At 49.6% G+C, this 17,088-nt stretch overlaps 1 protein-coding gene across 10 annotated transcripts in view; it reads left to right on the forward strand.

Annotated features, from left to right (window-relative positions):
* The window catches only part of Prkag2 (protein kinase AMP-activated non-catalytic subunit gamma 2), a 241,050-nt gene that overhangs the window by 51,727 nt on the left and 172,235 nt on the right, over positions 1-17,088 (forward strand).

The raw sequence follows: 17,088 nt of genomic DNA on the forward strand, positions 1-17,088 counted from the left end.
TAATAAACCCCAAATAGTTTTCTCAGGAGCTAGCAGCAGTCATTTGGAGTGTCAGCCTGGAGTTCCTTGCCCTGTCAGTGGACACAGGGTCATATATCACTGAGAGCTGATGCCAGCATGCACGACCCTCCAGGAACTTCTGGAAGGGAATCTGCAGCCACCATCTCCAGGCCCCTGTCAGTCCCAACATACATGCTGCTGTCTAGACGCTCACCTTGAGCCCTTCTGCTCCTCTGGCTAGTGTGTACTAACCTACTGTGTTGGTTTGTATATGCTGGGCCCAGGGAGCGGCACTATTAGAAGGTGTGGCCTTGTTGGAGTAGGTGTGTCACTGTGGGTATGGGCTACAAGACCCTCACCATAGCTGCCTGGAAGCCAGTCTTCTCCTAGCAGCCTTCAGATGAAGATGTAGAACTCTCAGCTCCTCCTGCACCGTGCCTACCTGGACTCTGCCATGCTCCCACCTTGATGATAATGGACTGAACCTCTGAACCTGTAAGCCAGCCCCAATTAAATGTTGTCCTTGTAAGAGTTGCCTTGGTCACGGTGTCTGCTGTCAGCAGTGAACCCTAAGACACTGCCATATAGAGGACAGCAGGCTGGTTCTGTGGTGCCTGGAAGGTTCCCAGTAGCCACAGTCACCGGTCCCTCGGAAGTGGCCAGTTCACACAATGACAAATTTCCAGAGGGTGACTTTGAACAAGGGCTTTTCCTGCTGCTGGAGAAGGTGGTGCAAAGGTGACAACAGGACTTACATGAGAAGAGACTGCCTTGGGGAGTCGCCATGGCTGACACTCACATGAGCCAAGTACATGTGCTGGGTACTCCACCTATGGCTGTAACTCTGTAAGGGCCTTGATATGTCATCTGGGGCAGAGGATGCACCAGGGAGAAAGCTACTTGTGTGGAAAGAGCAGCTGTGATGGAAAGGAGCCAGAAATAACAAGACCAGGGTTTGTCTCAGACGGGATGCTGCTTTGCCATGTGGCTTGGAGCAACTTGCTGGACCCTCTCTGAGTACCTGGTCCTATAGCACAGTGATGAGAGGATTTGAGACCCTTTCCAGCTGCAACATCTGCTACTTGCCTGACTCTCTGAGTTAGGCATCAGAACATGGCATGGGGGGAGTGGGGGAACATGGAGCTCAAGTCAGGTTGGCACAGAGGTGACAGACACCACCTATGTGGACCACTCTTGGGACGTGATCTAGGGATGCTGTGATTGGTAGTAACTAAGCTGCTGGTGGCAGACATTGTGTGACTTTCCTGGGGAGATGTGAATGAACGCCCAGGTAACCCCCAGATAGGGCACCAACAGCAGGCCAGACCAACTTCCACTCGAGGATAGTTTAGTGAAGCAGGAAGTTCACTGGGGTTACGTGAAGGAGTGTGGGTGGTCCCAAGACAGCTGCCTCACTGAAAAGGCCACTCTACCCAACATAAGCATTGTCTCATGCAAGCTGCATCCCTGCCGCTCCAGGTCTGAAAGTCTTTTCTTCTCTGCAGTTATTTTCCTTATATTAAACCCTTGAATTTTGTGTGTGTGTGTGTGTGTGTGTGTGTGTGTGTGTGTGTGTGTGTGTGTGTGTGTATGTGTGTGGAGGGAGGGTGTTCGTGTATATGTGTGTGTCATGGCACACTTGGAGGTCAGAGCATAACCCACATTCAGGAGATCCAAACTCTGGCTTTCACTCTTGGCAGCAAAAACTCTTACCCTCTGAGCTACCTCTCTGACCTTTGTGAGTGTTGTAAGCTTCATGAACTTCCTGAGACATGTGAGTTCTGTTTACTTTTTGAACCTTGTAAGTTTCATTTATTTTTCTGACTCTTGAGGGACTTTCCTCCAGGAAGGAATGTTTAAGTTCGGAGAATATAGGTATACAACTGATGTTCAGAACAGTTGAGCCTCTAGTCACAGGCGTGGTGGTTTGAATAGGAATGGTCCCATAGACTTTTATAGTTGGATGCCTAGTCACCGGGGAGTGGTGCTATTTGAGAGGGATAGGGGGCGTAGTCTTGTTAGAGGAAGTATGTCACTTGGGGTGGGTTTTGAGGTTTCAAAAACCCACATTGGACAAGCCTGGCCTCTGCCTGAGGAACAGGAGGTAACTTTCACTTACTACTGTGTGATGCCATGCTCCCTCCCATGATGAGAATGGACTAAACCTCTGAATTTTTATAAGACTTGCTTGTCTCTTCACTGCAATGGAACAGTGACTGAGACAATAGGCCAGGGGAGGGGCCACAGAAGGTGGCTGGGAGGTGAGGAGCAAGGAACCCATTCTTGTCTGGGGTGGGCAAAAGATGCAAGTCTTCAGTCTTCCTGTGTGCTTATTTCTGAGCACAATGCATAAGGGGGATCCAGATAAGAAAACCAAAATCTGCTCTGTGCTCTCATGAGATCTTGGAAACAGAAGATCTGCTTTTCTCTGCTCCTTGAAACTGAGTGCACTGTTCCCAAACTCTTCTAAGGCAGAGTCATTCTGACCTTGTCTATAATAACACTGAGAAATGGAGGGTTTGATGCTCTTATGTTTGTATGAATGGCCAAGATACAAGCCTTATATAACTAGGAAATGCGTTCTCTCCTCAATCTCAATCTCTCTCTCTCTCTCTCTCTCTCTCTCTCTCTCTCTCTCTCTCTCTCTCTCTCTCTCTGTGTGTGTGTGTGTGTGTGTGTGTGTGTGTGTGTGTGTGTGTATGATCGATCCGTGCATGTTCATTTAGATGCCCATGTGTATGTACCGATACATGTACATGTGTGCTCTGCTGTGGAATTAGAGGTTGATGCCTGTGTCTGTCTCAATCACTTTCTCCCTAACTTTCTCACTGAACCTGGAGCTCATCCCCTTGGCTAGGCTGACTGCCAGTGAACCCCAAGCATCTGCTTTTCTCTGCTTCCCCTGTGCTGGAGGTAGAGGTGTGTGTAGCCATGCACAGCTTTCACATGGGATCTGAACCTGGGTTCTCGAGCTTTCGTAACTAACCAAGCATTTCTCCAGCTTGAGATTTGTCCACATTCAGAGCTTGGTGACTGCACTGTCGCTAAATCGACTTCATGGTTCACTGACAGTTTGGGATTGTCAGTCTGAAATGCCTGGACTAGCTTCTCACTCCCACCCCATCCCCTGGGTGAAAGAGAGAGTGAGTAAACGAAGGCACTTCTGCCCTGGCTCATGGAGAGAAGCCCCCTCCTTCTCTTCTAAGTACTTTCTCTTTCCTGGGAACTTCTTTATACTTTTAGGAATATGTAGTGTGCCAGGCCTAGAGCTGGAGGGAGAATCAGGAAGGGTTGGAGTATCCTTGGGCTTGGGGAGTATTTGACAAGAATCTCCCAGTTCAGTATGACGGACACTTCTGTCCTGAAAGGTGGAGTTGGAAACGCACTGGACTTGAGTTTTGAGGCCGTGTCTCAGAGCCCCACATCATTCATTTCAGGAGAGAAGAGGTGAGGGGGCTCCCCAAACTCCTGTTTAGAAGTGTCTTCTCCTGCAGGGGATCCTCTCCTGTATAGAAGTATGTGTCTTGGAGTTATACAGGACCTTATTAAAATCTTCTCAAGCACAGTTTTAGTTTGACTCACCTTCCGGAATGAGCTGGGTTTAACTTGTGGGAGCCCCAGGATGGGCAGAGAAGAGGTTTGCAGAACTTCATTCCCCCCCCAGGCCCTGCTGGATTTGTACACAGGGACAGGCCTGGCAGCATGTCGTGTTTCCCACCACTGAGGTTCTCCTTTAAAGCCAGGGCCAGCCTGCAGACTGTAGCATGAGGTGCCAGCTTCTGGAGGGGCACTCATGGTGACCACAAAGGTCTGACTCTAAAGTGGGCACAGCCTTGGCTGGCTGCTGCCTTTTTGAAAGTGAGTAAGTCCTTTCAAGAGTCCCAGCTCTGGCCTTAAAACAAAACAAAACAAAACAAAACAAAACAAAACAAAACAAAACAAACAAAACCTGATCTTAGTGAAATCATGGACTGTCAGAGCTGAAAAGGCCCTGGCAATTAAAGACCATCTTGCCACTGGCTTGTCTGCCTGTAATTGCTGCAGAGGGCCTGAGCCACCCATTAGGACACAATTCCCTTGTCAGAGTGTCTTGAGCTGTTGTCTGCCTTCTCGTCCTCCTCTTACATGAACTCATATTAGCATGGTCCAAGCGCCCATTTGTCAAATAAGAAGACCGTCCTTTCAGGCGCTTCCTGTGTCTGGAAGTGTGGACAGGCCTGAGGTGAGGAGGAAGTGGTAACCCTTGTTGCCCACTGACTGGTGTGGCGTATGAAGGAAGGAAGGTGTACTCCATTACATTGCTATGCGCTAAGATGCAGGGCGGGATTTACATGTCTCCCGCCTCCTATTTTACAGGTTGGGCACAGAGGAGAAGCTGGGAGCTTCCTTTACATACAGTAAATGTCCTTCCATAGTCATTCATTGACTGCTTCCGGTGTGTGTGTGTGTGTGTGTGTGTGTGTGTGTGTGTGTGTGTGTGTGTACTCCAAGACATGCACCGTCACCCATCTGCCTTTGTCCCCTCACCCAACCATTTGCACATTACACTGGTTCTCCGAAAAGGGCTGACTGCAGATGCGGTGTCTGCCCGGCAGCTGAGGTATCTTCTCAAGACAGGGAGCCCAAGAGCCTTCAGATGGTGAACACCGCCGTCCTAGGGCTCCACTGTGCTCCACCAGGTTAAGGATGGGACTTTAACGCTGCAGAGGCACGACCTCCAAAAGAAGAAGGACAGAAGGATGAGTGGATAGACAGAGATACATAGAAAGGAGTTAGATATATATCAAACATGTCTTCCGTATTAAAGGCTGTTTTATACTTATATTAAGGAGTATGTAATCACATAGTAATATATTGATTATACAATATGTTTAACAATAGCCTTTTATTCAGAGGGTTCAATGTGAGACTTCTGGGTGCTTGGAAGGGAGGAGGAAAGATAATATTTTACATCATCTATTTTTTACAGCAGCCTACAGGCTCAGACGGAGAGGAGAGACCATTCTGGCTTCCACAACCCGTTTGATCCAATAGTCCCCTTTGCACTGTGCAGCCTTGGACACCAGGCTAGCCTTGCATTATAAGGATTATAAGGATGCTTGTGGCCTCTGCCACGGCCTATGCCATTTTCACAGCGACCACCTTGTGTAGAGGATTTGAAGCCTTGAAAGTGGAGGCTCTTGGGGAGTAAAATGGCTTCCTGCATGTGGAGTGTTAGCAGGGGATGGGGGTTGGTTATGAGGGAGAAGATGGGAAATCCCAGCAGTGAGGCTTCAGGACTCTGACCAATCGATCATTTCAGGATTGTGATGACCAATCATGAGTGTCTTCTTTTTTTTTTTTTCCTTTTCTTTTTTTCGGAGCTGGGGACCGAACCCAGGGCCTTGCGCTTGCTAGGCAAGCGCTCTACCACTGAGCTAAATCCCCAACCCCATGAGTGTCTTCTTAACACGACCTTGGAGACGAACCTCTAGGCTTGTCTATGCGGCCAACTTCTAGATAGGTTAACTGAGATAGGAAGATGCCCCCTAACCGTGCTGCCCATCTCTCCTGCTTTCTGACCCTGGATGTGACCAGTTGCCTCAAGCACCTGACCCCACTGCTTCCCCACTAGGATGGACTGTGTCCTCGGACTGCGAGGCAGAGCAAACCCTTCCTTCTGTAAGGAACTTGGTGACATGTCAAGAGAAGTAACTAACAGAAGAAAGGGAGTGAGCACTGGGAGGGGAAGCCAGCTACGGTGACGCATGTCTGAACTTCTAGCACTCAGGAGCTGATGCAGGGGGATCAGTCTGGGCTGTCTAGCAAGAGTCTTTCTCAAAGAAAGAAAGAAACAAAAGGAGTTTATTGTTTGGTCCAGCTGTCATATTAGAGAAGCCACTAAGGAACTGGGGATACCAGGGCAACGAGTCTCCTTACATCCAGGTGTCCGTCAGGTCTGGTGATGGGGAAGGAAACTGTGTGCAGGCGAGTGGGTTGGTATGGGTTTGGCATCATGAGATCCTTGGACTACCGTCAGAACGGGTCCCAATCCAACACCCTTGGTCAAGCTCTCTCCCTTGTTTGCTACTGTCCCTCTGTTACCAAGTCCAAGTAACTCCACATTTGTTCCTTGTCCTTCTGAGAGCAGTTATATAACAGAGTTTTTCAAAGACTCCAATTGACCATGGCTCTGGCCTTCACCCTCCACCCATCAGTACCAAGAACCACCATTTGGTGGTTTTCAGGGGTTGCCTAAGACTGACCCGAGTGCAGCCTCCTCCCACCTGAAGGGTTTGCCAGGGCCAGGGCGGGTAGAGGGAGGCTCAAACCATAATGGCATCTTAGATTTGGATGCGGTAAGAGATTCCATAACTCTGGGTAGGAAAGGTGTCTAGGAAGAGGAAGTCCAGATGGAATTCCCCAGGAGGCCATGATAAGGGTCATAGCAAGCATCCCCTAGCACTGTGCTGGGTCTGCACTGGCACCCAGGTCCTTAGGATGGGGGCCTTAGGTCAGTCAAGAAAGTCAGGGCTTGATTATGACGTGGATCCAAAGGCATAGAGAGCTGGGAAGCCAGGAGCGTAACTATGCTAACACCTATGCTAACACATCCATTGTGGAGCATCCTGGAAGCAGCACCTTCACCCTGTGCTCAGAGGGCAGGTACGAAAAGCCTGACGGTGCAGTCTGGTATAGGAAACAAGTTCTGTGGCTCAGATACTCTGTGGCTTTGTTTGGAATCTTGCAGGGCTCCTGAACACTCTCGTTGTCCAGTTGAAAACAGACCATGAAAGCCAAAATTATCTTCTTAAACCCTTTCATTTGTCAGACGGAAAGGAAAACCACAGTGGGGGTATGTCCAGGATCCCCAGGGAGTAAATAGGGAGCAGAGCCTTTCCTCTCTGCCCCTGGGGCAGCATGGGATCCTTGGCTCATAGCCCAGGCTAGCCTCACCGGGTGCTTGGGTCCTTAGGTCTGCTCAGCAGGGTGGAGAATAAAAGTGATCCCAAATGTATTCCCAACCCTGTCGGATTCTAACCTGAGTTTTGTACTGTGACCCTGACATCTCCGACCCTGTGGCCTTTGGAGGCAGGGGACCCTGGCAGCTGTTCTGTTGGTCCTGCGTCTGCAGCTTTGTCAGCTCTTTCTGGGGTGTTCCAGCTGCAACAACAGTGGAATCCTGTAAAGGCAGGCACGAAAGTCAAATCAGGTCTCTTCCCCAGCATCTATGGCCAGAGCTGAATTGGGAGAGCAGCCCACCCCAGCCTGTAAGAATCCATGAGTAAGCATTTCCAAGGCAGTTTATCTCATGGGGAAATACTGAGATAAGAGATCGGGAGGCTGAGGTAGGGTCTCCAGGTGGAGAATTATGCAAAACAGTACTGAAGTGTGGAGTGATGGCTTCCGCTGGGCTGGGGTGTTTGTATCTTTCTGTACTTTGAAACAGATTCTGTTACTTTTAGTTACAAAGAAGAGCTTAAAAGAAAGTCTGTCTCACAACCCCCTTTAGGAGCAAATCTCCAGTGTTGCACAAATCTTCGTGCCCTCTCTTCTGAGGGTAAGGTATCCTGGGTGAGAACTCCATGTCCTCAAAGCCTCTGACCCTTTGTCAGCCTCTGTTTCCGGAACATTCGCCCAAGGAGGTGCGTGAGTCTATTGTAAGGGTCTCTGAACTATAAGCAGGTGGAGTTCTGTGGAAGAACCCGCTGCTGTCCTGTATCTAGTGTTGGGCAGGTGGCTTAAACCTCTCTCACCTACCGCATTTTGATCTGTAGACTGGGATGATGCCACCGGCCTTCCTACTTGTGTTGTTGCTGTACGGACCTGCTGAGGGACAGCTGAGAGACTTAGCATGCAGCTGGGTGTAGCCATACACACCTGTAATCCTAGAATCTGGGGGTAGTGTGAGGAGGATGAGGAGGTCCAGGCTAGTGTTCAGTACATAAGTTTGAGGAGAGCCTGACATACTCAAGACTCGGATTCAAAAAAGAACAGAAACTTGGTCTGGGGAGATTGGCTCAGTTGATAGCATATTTGCCAAACAAGCCCAGGGATCCTCAGAATCCGTGTAAAAGCCAGTGCAGTGAGGAGCTGTTTATGGTTTATTATTTATCTTTATTAATTTATTAATTTATATTCTTATCCTTATATCTTATTGCTTTTACTTACTGCCCACTCTGTGGATTTTATTTACTTATTTAATTTACTTATTTATTTTTAATCAGTTTTTCACACAATATATTCTGTAGTCATTGCCCCCTCTGCTCTCAGAATCTTTCTGCCCTCTCTGCCTCTGCAGTCATCTCTGAAGCCCGAGGGCAGGGCTCTGATGGAGGCTCCATCCCACTTAGGACTGAGTGGACCGAAGCCTCTCGCGCCGCTCACTCTGTCCAGCCGCGAGTCTCTGTGTCAGTCCTCATCTATCTCAAGAAGCAGCTTCTCTGATGAGGGCTGGGCAAGGCACTGGTCCCGGATAGAGGAGTATGGCGTTGGGAGTCATCTCACTGCTCAGTTCCTTAAGCAGAGCAAGAGTGTTAGGTTTTCTCTGAAGCCCGTGACTGATCTGGCCTCAGGTTCTTGGCTGCTTTAGCAGTGTCAGGCGTGGGTCCCCTCTCACGGCGTGGCCCTTAAGTCCATTCTAAAAGTAGTTGGAACTAACACAACAGCTGTGCCATTGTTACTCCTGCAGGCAGTCGCCGGCGGGCACGGGATTTGTAGCTGGTAGATATTGATGTCTTCTCAACAGTGTGCAATAGCAAAGCCTTCTCATGCCGTTGACTCTCGTCACTGGGGATGAGGTTTCTGGTCAGGCACCAGCTCACTAACATAGGTAAGCGCTGTGAAAGTGAGGTATGACCGCAGCGCCACAGGCAGAGACACGTCTATGCCTCTGGGGCTCTCTGGCTAGTCAGCCTAGCCTACTCAGTGAGCTCCATCCCACTGAGAGACCAGTCTCAAAACACAAGGTAGAGGCATGTGAGGAATGACACCCAGAGTGTCCTCTGACCTCTACAAGCGTGTGTACATGTATGTGAGCATATGCACATGTATACACATGCACACACACACACACACACACACACACACACACACACACCACCTTTTTAAATGGCACTGTCTTTTAAGCCTCACTTTTTCGTGGTAGGCTTGGCTTTGTCTGTATTTTCTAAAGACAGCTGAGGCTGGGAAATCCAGTGACCTGATTTTAAAGCTGGTTTACATTTCAGGGGTTTCCTGGTTCCTAATAGGTGACTTTAGCCATCCAAATCCTGGAAGTTGAGTTTCTCCAGAGACCTAGACGGCCATCACCAGACCAGGTAGTCTCGGTCTAATACATTCCATGCAGCTGGTGCATGCCCCATTGCCAAGGCTGTCTCTAGCTAGCATCTCCCTTCCCACACCTTACTGTCTCTATGCAGCCTAGGACGCTGCCTTTGCTGCAGAAAGTTTGGGGTCAGTGGCAGACAGACAACTTGAGGCCTCAGGTAGAGCTAGAACTCACACTGTGTGCACAGGGCAAGCTCTAGGAACCCTAGACACCTGCAAGGTTGGCTGAATGGAGAAGCCAGGGCCTCACTGTTCTAGGAGCTGAGGGGCCCATTTCCATAGTTGCAGAGAAAGATTTTTCCACTAAGTCCCCTAAGGTGCACAGTATCTTGATGAACACAGAGATGAGAGCCCAGATTAGTGTCTTGGAATGTGGAACATGGGAGTCTTCCAGCAAAGCCAGTCAGTCATCAGTGCCAGGGGACTTCCCTGGTGGGTGGCTTGACCAAGCAGCCAAGGAGCTATGGTTGGCTTGATCAGATTCTAACATGAGCTCATACTACTGCAAGCAACACTTGATTGTGGTCCCGATTCTGTACAGAACATCTTGTTGTCAGGACCCAAGCCTCTTTGCCTCTGACGCTAAAGCATTCAGCTTCTTAGGATGGTCATTCAAGGAACAAGCGTAGTTTGGGGCAGGCTTTTTCCTGGGAAACAGCAGCTACTGAGAAAATGATAGAAGCCAGAGATGACTATTGCTCATTGAAAACAGCAAGGAGAGAGTCAGCACACACACACACACACACACACACACACACACACACACACTCATACACACACTCTCTCATACATACACACACACAACCACACACACAGACACACTCACACACAGTCACACACTCACACACAGTCACACACTCACACACATGCTTACACACATACATACTTACACACTCACACTCACATACACACAGTCACACACACTCACATACACACAATCACACACAGACACTCACACACTCACATATACACATAGTCATACACTCACACACACACTCATATACATGCTTACACACATACACACTCACACACTCACATACACACAGTCACACACACAGACACTCACATACTCACACATACACAGTCATACACTCACACACACAGACACTCATACACATGCTTACACACATACACACACAGTCACACACTCACACACACAGTCACATACACACACACACAGTCACATACTCACAGACACGCAGACACACACTCACACATACATAGTCATACACACAGACACATACTCACATACACACAGATACACACACACACACACACACACACACACACACACAAGTGACCTACAAGCACAAGGGCCTGTCCACACTGGCTGTGCTGGGTGTGGAGAAACACACTGGTGGGGTGCTGGGTCAGGACTTAATTCAAACACATTAGGAGCCAGCTGCCTGCCACAGCGTGACACAGACAGTGACAAAGTGAGTGGCTTTCCCCTTGTCCTTGACAGACTCAAAGTTCTAGAAATAAACTGGTGACTTCAGTTCAGAGCCATTGTGTCCCATAATTAAGACCCATCTGAAGCATCAGAGACACAGATAAGAGAGAAGTTAGCTCTGTATCAGAGAACAGGCCAGGGAGGGAATCCAAATGAGGCTTTGCTGATATGTAGGAGGAGTTCATTGTGCAGATCAGTATTTAAGGGTGGGGTAGACAGGAAAAGCAGAGCCGGCCCAGAGGATGGAAAAGGGCAGCAACACTGGAAGGGGGCAGCAGGCCTTGGCCATTTACACTGTGCCCAGGCCTGTGCTAAGGACTAGGGAGGTGGAGCGGCTCTATTCCTAATAGCTGAAATAAGCTCCAATCGGCACCCTGGGCGTGCTTGGGAGGCTGCGGGAGAGTGACCTTGGCTGGAGTCTGAGGCGGTGAAACACACTCCAGGCATGATGCGTACAGCACTTTGTTGGGGTTGGGGAAATCACAAATGTCCACGCTGGCCATGGCTGAGGAAGGGTCAGGACGAAGAGCACATGAGGCCTAGGCAGTGGATCTGTGCGGCCTGGATGGGAGCCTCAGGGCCAGGGTGAGAGCTTTCCCATGGCTGCCTCAGACAGCCACAGCAGGGAGCTGGGGAGCCCACAAGGCACAGGCTGGTCAATGCTTCCGCTGTACTCTACAACCATCCAGTGATGGCTGTGGAAGGACCCAGGCTGTCAGGTGATGTTGCAGTGCCCGGGCAGAGCCCCTCGTGCCCGAGGCAGGGCTCACTCACAACCTCAGAAGCGCTTTTCCCAAAAGCAGGGCCTGGGAGGTGGGTTGAGATGGGAGGTGGAAATGTGAGAGCAGTTAACTCACCAGGGGAGGGCTGGGTGAGGGAAGGTGCAGACTGGACCCCAGCTGCAGGAAGAGGAGAAAATGCATTGAGGAAGGAGGAAGGGAGGGAGGGTTATGCAGAAACGGAAGGAAATACAAGAAGACAACTAACTAGGAGTCCACCCACGCCCATGGGCTGGCGTGCGGCCAGACCACTTGAGAGCAGCCTACAGATCCGATACAGCCCATGTCCGTATCTCAACAACTCTCCCAACTTTCCCAAAAATATGAAAATCAGTGTTGAAATAAACATGGTATCTCAATGAATCTGAAGCAACGATGAGTTCACACGTGGACGAAGTTAGAGGCTTCTCGTTGTCAGGTATCAAACTCAGTACACAAAGGTGAGGGTGTCTAAAACGTGTGATCCTAGCATAAAGTAACAAGACTAAACAAAACAGCCAGAATCCAGACATATGGACGGACGGAGCTAAAGAGAGAACCCAGGAATAAATTCTCATGTTTATGATCTGTGCTGACCGGTTTATGTCAACACAAGCTAGAGTGGTCTGAGAGGAGGGAACCCTTAACTGAGAAAATGCTGTCACAAGGCCTGGCTGTAGGCAAGCCTGTAAGGCATTTTCTTAATTATTCTGATTGATTCTGGAGGGGCCCAGCCCATGGTGAATGGTGCCAACCCTGATCTGGTGGTTCTGGGTTCTATGAGAAAGCAGGCTGGGCAAGCCATGTGGAGCAATCCAGCAGGCAGCACCCCTCCACGGCCTCTGCCTCAGCTCCTGCCTCCAGGGCCCTGCTCTGTGTGAGTTCCTGTCCTGACTTTCCTGGTGATGGGAATAACCTTAAGATGAGCAAACCCTTTCATACGCAAGTCCTTTTGGTCATGGTGTTTCATCACGGCATTAGAACCCTAAGACATGATCAGCTCACATTTCTTGCACCACGTTTATTTATTTAGTTTGTGTGTTTGTGTGCAATACCACAGGGCACATGTGGAGGCCAGAGGCCAATTTGCAGGAATCAGATCTCTCCCTTACTATTGGGTTCCAGGGATCAAGCCAGACCACCGGGCTTTGCCGCAAGCACCTTTACCCACTGAGCCTTCCCTCTACCCTGCAGTAGACTTTGGCAAGTGTGCCAAGACATTTCAACGAAGAAAGGGCCATATTTTCATCAAACAACTGGAGAGACCGGGTGCCCACTTGCAAAAGGACAAAGCGACACAGTTACTTGATACAATATTAAAAATAATTCATAAAGAATCAGAAGCCTAAATGAACTTTAATATGAACAGTGTCTGGGAAGAGCCTCAGGGTTCCCGATTTGACTGTGACTTCTTGGATACAACACTATAAGGAGAGGAGGCAGAAGGGAAAGTCGCTAAAGCAACTAAATCAGATTAAAGACGTCTCTGCACCCCCAGGCACAGCCCGTGGGTTAAGGTCCAGGATGTAAGGTCCAGAATTCCTATAGCCCAACAACAGATAACCCAATTGTGTAAGCATGGGCAAAGGACCTGAAGAGACCTCTTCCCTGAGACTAGCAAATGACCCAGCAGCAAGCCAAAGCTGCAAGGCTCCAGGGAAGTGCAAACAAGTGGTACAGAGAGCCTCATGCCTCGTGGGATGGCTGCTATGAACAAGACAATAGAAGATTACATAGAGTGGTCAGGATGTGGGGACAGAACTCAGGGTGGATACACAAGGCTGAGGACTCAGCCCCTAGGACTATGAGATAGACAGGGGAGGGAGGGAGGGAGGGAGACAGGGGCTGGGTGGGTGGACGGGTGGGTGGATGGATGGACAGATGGGTAGGTGAGTGGGTGGGTAATGGGTAGATGGGTGGGTGGTGGATGGGTAGATGGGTGGGTGGGTGGATGGGTGGGTGGTGGATGGGTAGATGGATGGGTGGGTGGTGGATGGGTAGATGGATGGGTGGGTGGTGGATGGGTAGATAGATAGGTGGGTGGGTGGATGGGTGGGTGGATGGATGGGTAGATGGATGGGTGGGTGGTGGATGGGTAGATAGATAGGTGGGTGGGTGGATGGGTGGGTGGGTGGATGGGTGGGTGGGTAGATGGGTAGGTGGGTGGGTGGATGGGTGGGTGGGTGGATGGATGGGTGGTGGATGGGTAGATGGATGGGTGGGTGGATGGGTGGGTGGGTGGATGGGTGGGTGGGTAGATGGGTAGGTGGGTGGGTGGATGGGTGGGTGGGTGGATGGATGGGTGGTGGATGGGTAGATGGATGGGTGGGTGGATGGGTGGGTGGGTGGATGGGTGGGTGGGTAGATGGGTAGGTGGGTGGGTGGATGGGTGGGTGGGTGGATGGGTGGGTGGGTGGATGGATGGATGGACAGACGGACAGGCAGATGGATGGATAGATGATAGATGATAAACACATGCATGCATACAGACCTACACACATACATGGATGAAGGAAATGTGGGGAAATTGAAATTTGTGCACAGTTGATGGGAGAGTACACCACTCCCAACGCTGTAGCAAACGACACGCTGGTGTGCTGTAGCAGCATGGACCCACCTAGTGCCCAGCGATTCTGCTTCTCTGCACACACCAAGACAGAACCAAAAGCAAGTCCATGCAGAGACCTTCTCGGGCTGGTCTCTGAGTTTGTCGGTCTGTCACAACAACGTGTAACTCATTTACCCACAGATCTGGAGGTCAGTCTAAGGTCAAGGTGTAGGCCTCTTCCTCTCACACTCTCCCTTCTCGGTTCCTAGCTAGAGCCTTTCTGCCTGTGTCCTCCTGTGTTCATCCCCGTGTGTGTCCATCTCCTGACGTCTTCTTGTATACCTGTCCCGTTGGATACTAATCACCTTGCCTCAACTTAATTACATCTGCAAAGAGCCAACTTCCAAGCACGGATCCTTTCTGAAGTCTTGGGGGTCTGGATTTCAATTTGTGGATCGGGAGTGAGCCAAGGGCTGGGGGCCCCAAGTGCCCAGCCACTTAATAAAGAAGCAAATAAGTAAATAAGCAAACTGTGGTCTCCCACGCACTGGAGAGCATTTGGCTGTAAAGAGCAGAGAGATTCCAACGCGTCTGATGTGCTCTGCTTAAAGCCTGACACCTGGCCCTGGAGGACCTGCGCTAACCGCAGTAAGCCAGCCACAGACAGTGTCCACTTCCCTCCTGCAGACCCCAGAGTCGTCAGACTCAGAGGGATAACATAGGAGGATGCTGCCAGGGCCTGGGAGGGAAGATGAAGAGTTTCTTCTTCTTAGATGAAAAGTTCTAGAAATAGATTCTGCTTTGATCAGTCTGTGTCCTGCCCTCAGTTACTCCATATTGTGCAGAACAATGGTTTTCAGGCAGTGCCTCACCCAGAGAGACTCCATTTTACAAGCTGCTATTGACTCCATTTTGAGGCTTGAAAATGACTCTGCAACTTGGTGGGCCTGTAAACAACACCATCTGCCTGGCACCACCCACGGCAGACTGTTAAATGACATATTCCTAAAGTAAAAAAAGATAGCCACCCTATCGATGTATCGAAGTAAATTGAGTCCACTTTAGCACATGAGGGTATTAAAACCCTCTCAGGAAAACCAGGCATAAGAACTTACCCAACACATTAGACTGAAGGAAGGCTGTAACCTCCTCAGTCAGCCCCTGAGAGGGGTATGTTCCCTCTGACTGTCATTTGACCAGGTGAGGCTCACAAGTGCATGCGTGCATACCTGTATGTGTGTGCACATGTGTGAGTGTGTGTGTGGTGTGTGTGTGGTGGGTGTGAGTGTGTGTGTGTGAGTGTGTGGTGTGTGTGTGGTGGGTGTGTGGTGTGTGTGTGGTGGGTGTGTGTGGTGTGTGAGTGTGAGTGTGTGAGTGTGTAGTGTGTGAGTGTGTGTGTGAGTGTGTGTGTGGTGTGTGGTGTGTGTGTGGTGTGTGTGAGTGTGTGTGTGTATGAATAATGGGCAGAGAACTCCCAACTGTCTGAGACTTCAGCTTAACGTGGTCTCAGCTCCGATAAACTCGACTCAAATCTGCGTCCATCAGTCTACCCATCTGTCTGTCTGGAACTAGTTCTTTATTTTGCCTCCATCGCTCCATGACCAGTATCTCACACCTCGCTTCTGCAGCTTGGTTCAACTCTGACTCTGTGGCCTGGCTGGGATTGCAAACACTGGGTTCAGACTGGGTTCGCCTCCGCTCTAGCTTCTTTCTCTGCTGCCCCTCTGTATGCTTGTCAGCCTCCTTCTGCCTGTCAGCACAGCCTCTTCGAAACTCCTTGAACTCTCTTGGCCTCCTGAACCAACACTGTATGTACACGCAGATATATTTGCTGTGTGATACAGAATGTGTGAGCTGAGAGCTAACATTAGCAGTTAAGATCGAAATAAAAGAACCTTTGCGTGTTTGCCTCAGCCAGCTATGAAGGAAAATGGGGACTACTCAACAAACTGATATAGCTGAATTGTTGTTCAGAAATGTGGACTTCATAGGAAAACATGATCGTGTCTGCCTGTTTCTGACAGAGCACAGTCATGACAGTTACAGTGGTGCAGTGAAATCATGTGTGTAACTTACCGGCCACTGACTTGTGTATTTACAGAGGGTTAGCTGAAGGGTGGGGATGGCCTGGTGGTACAATGCTTGCTTAGCATATTTAAAACCCTGGGTTCATTCCAGCACAACACACATACACACACACACACACACACACATGCACACACATGCACACATACATGCACACACATGCACATACATGCACACACACGCACACACAGACAAGATGATAATTTTTATTGTATATATTTTACTCCAATTATTTTTTTAATAAACAAAAATGGCGTGTTACAGATGGCTTTTATAGACTTGAGGTAGCCAGGAGGGCCCACCTGGTGGGCAGGCATTTTCCAAGGCCAATTTCGGGGCACAGGAAGAACAGCTTTGGAGAGTCAGAGCCATGCAGCCACCTTATTTCTGGCTCAGTGACACCAGCTACCCACTCCTTCCCGTTCTATTTCAAAGTCCTGTGACGATTGGTGTTAACTATCTACTTGATTGGATCTTGATTAGATTAATTAAGGACCCATCTTTACTATGTGCAGACCATTCCCTGGGTGAGTACTCTGAACTGTGCATAAAATTATGAAAGCAGGTTGAGCAGAAACCTGCATCCAACGACCCTCCTCCATTCCTGATTACGGGTGTGTGGGCCCAGCTGCTTCAAGCTCCCACTGTCTCAGCCTCCCTGGTGGACTGTACCCAAATTGTGAGCCAAAAGAAACTCGTTCTCCATACAGCCTTGGTCTGGAAATTTAATCACAGCAATAGGAAAAGAAGCTAATGTAACCCCCACCCCTTCATCTCCATCTCTGTCTTTATCTATCGCTCCAGCACTGCCCTCCACGGAAGACACACTTCCTCGGACCATTCAAAGAGGCCTCAGGTTTCGTGTCAGCAGAGAAAGTCCCGTCCGTCAGCCATTGCCAAGCCACCCCCAGAATCACTGCTCTTTCAGCCTGCCT

The sequence above is a fragment of the Rattus norvegicus genome, chromosome 4 (assembly GCF_021556685.1).
Source record: "Rattus norvegicus strain SHRSP/BbbUtx chromosome 4, alternate assembly SHRSP_T2T, whole genome shotgun sequence".
Lineage (NCBI taxonomy): Eukaryota > Metazoa > Chordata > Mammalia > Rodentia > Muridae > Rattus > Rattus norvegicus.